Here is a 2,500-nt window from a genome sequence, read left to right as displayed (position 1 = left end):
GGCATCGGCGTCGAAAGAAACCGAGCCGAAAAAAGTTAAAGTACAAACGTGCAAGCATACTAACCTAACCCTAGGTAAGGCATGTCAGAGCGAAAGACAGTAATTTCGAATGAGCCAAGAAAGAGCGGTGCGGGGCCGGTCGGAGCGCACCCTTTTCTCGGTGGCTGGCGGGCGAGAGAGTGCTGCGTCGCCGGCATCGGCGTCGAAAGAAGCCGAGCCAAAAAAAGTTAAAGTACAAACGTGCAAGCATACTAACCTAACCCTAGGTAAGGCATGTCAGAGCGAAAGACAGTAATTTCGAATGAGCCAAGAAAGAGCGGTGCGGGGCCGGTCGGAGCGCACCCTTTTCTCGGTGGCTGGCGGGCGAGAGAGTGCTGCGTCGCCGGCATCGGCGTCGAAAGAAACCGAGCCGAAAAAAGTTAAAGTACAAACGTGCAAGCATACTAACCTAACCCTAGGTAAGGCATGTCAGAGCGAAAGACAGTAATTTCGAATGAGCCAAGAAAGAGCGGTGCGGGGCCGGTCGGAGCGCACCCTTTTCTCGGTGGCTGGCGGGCGAGAGAGTGCTGCGTCGCCGGCATCGGCGTCGAAAGAAGCCGAGCCAAAAAAAGTTAAAGTACAAACGCGATGCTAATGAGCGAGCCGTTGTCTCGACTAATATGTAGGGGGCGTTCGATCGAGCGTCTGGCTTGAGCGCTTGTCGGCCTAGCAGAACGGTCGCATTGTTATGCCCGGGTTTTAGGCACCGCTGCAGGCGGCCGGCAGAGCTCTTGTTTGTGCGAAACTGAATGGATCGAGCCCGAGAGAGGGCGAGCAAAGAAAAAACGCAAATCGCTCCGCCTGGCACTGCCGGCGAGAGCGTGGACGTCGCGGCCAGCGACTGTCGAAGCTGAGTACGGCCGCAGGCGATCGCCTCGGTCTTAAACGAATGCGACGAGCACGCGCCGGGCGGCCCAGCAAGGGCCGAGCGCAGCTGTCGCAGCTATCTGGTTGATCCTGCCAGTAGTGATATGCTTGTCTCAAAGATTAAGCCATGCAGGTGCAAGTACGAGTTCTCGTAAAGCGAAACTGCGAATGGCTCATTAAATCAGTCTTGGTTTATTTGGTCTCGTAAGCGAAGAGAATAACTGTGGTAATTCTAGAGCTAATACATGCATTAAGCGCCGACTTCGGGAGGCGCGCTTTTATCAGATCAAAACCGACCGGGTTCGTCCTGTGACGTTTGATGACTCTGGATAACCACGCGGATCGTACGGTCTCTGCACCGACGACGTATCATTCAAGTGTCTGCCCTATCAACTGTCGAAGGTACGCTACGTGCCTACCTTTGTGATAACGGGTAACGGGGAATCAGGGTTCGATTCCGGAGAGGGAGCCTGAGAAACGGCTACCACATCCAAGGAAGGCAGCAGGCGCGCAAATTACCCATTCCCGACACGGGGAGGTAGTGACGAAAAATAACAATACAGGACTCTAACGAGGCCCTGTAATTGGAATGAGTACATCCTAAAACTCTTAACGAGTATCCATTGGAGGGCAAGTCTGGTGCCAGCAGCCGCGGTAATTCCAGCTCCAACAGTGTATGCTAAAGTTGTTGCGGTTGAAAAGCTCGTAGTTGGATTTTGGGCGAGCGCCGCCGGTCCGTCGCAAGGCGTGTCACTGGTTGCGTTCGCCTCACCTTCGGTTCTCCGTCGGTGCTCTTGACTGAGTGTCGGCGGTGGCCGATAAGTTTACTTTGAAAAAATTAGAGTGTTCAAAGCAGGCTGTTCGCCTGCATAGTGTTGCATGGAATAATGGAATAGGACCTCGGTTCTATTTTGTTGGTTTTCGGAGCACGAGGTAATGATTAAGAGGGACAGACGGGGGCGTCCGTACTCTGCCGTTAGAGGTGAAATTCTTGGATCGGCGGAAGACGAACTACTGCGAAAGCATTCGCCAAGAATGTTTTCTTTAATCAAGAGCGAAAGTCAGAGGTTCGAAGACGATCAGATACCGTCCTAGTTCTGACTATAAACGATGCCAACTAGCGATCGGGAGGCGTTACCATGACGACCTTTCCGGCAGCTTCCGGGAAACCAAAGTCTTTGGGTTCCGGGGGAAGTATGGTTGCAAAGCTGAAACTTAAAGGAATTGACGGAAGGGCACCACCAGGAGTGGAGCCTGCGGCTTAATTTGACTCAACACGGGGAAACTCACCCGGCCCGGACACAGGTAGGATTGACAGATTGAGAGCTCTTTCTTGATTCTGTGGGTGGTGGTGCATGGCCGTTCTTAGTTGGTGGAGCGATTTGTCTGGTTAATTCCGATAACGAACGAGACTCTGGCATGCTAAATAGTTACGCGACCTTCTCGGTCGGCGTCTAACTTCTTAGAGGGACTAGTGGCGTTTAGCCACACGAGATTGAGCAATAACAGGTCTGTGATGCCCTTAGATGTCCGGGGCCGCACGCGCGCTACACTGAGTGAAGCAGCGAGTGTCTAACCTAGGCCGAAAGGTCCG

General features: G+C 53.2%; 1 non-coding gene across 1 annotated transcript in view; it reads left to right on the top strand.

Annotated features, from left to right (window-relative positions):
• Nucleotides 1-983: 983 nt before the first annotated feature.
• The window catches only part of LOC144413330 (small subunit ribosomal RNA), a 1,810-nt gene continuing 293 nt past the window's right edge, over nucleotides 984-2,500 (top strand). Inside the window, exon 1 of the ribosomal RNA XR_013469364.1 lies at nucleotides 984-2,500. This exon is cut by the window's right edge and continues 293 nt beyond it. This is a non-coding gene — a ribosomal RNA (small subunit ribosomal RNA).

The sequence above is a fragment of the Styela clava genome, chromosome 15, assembly GCF_964204865.1.
Source record: "Styela clava chromosome 15, kaStyClav1.hap1.2, whole genome shotgun sequence".
In the NCBI taxonomy this organism is placed as follows: Eukaryota; Metazoa; Chordata; class Ascidiacea; order Stolidobranchia; family Styelidae; genus Styela; species Styela clava.
Note: the sequence above shows the minus strand (reverse complement) of the source record. Positions and strands in the feature narration are given on the sequence as shown.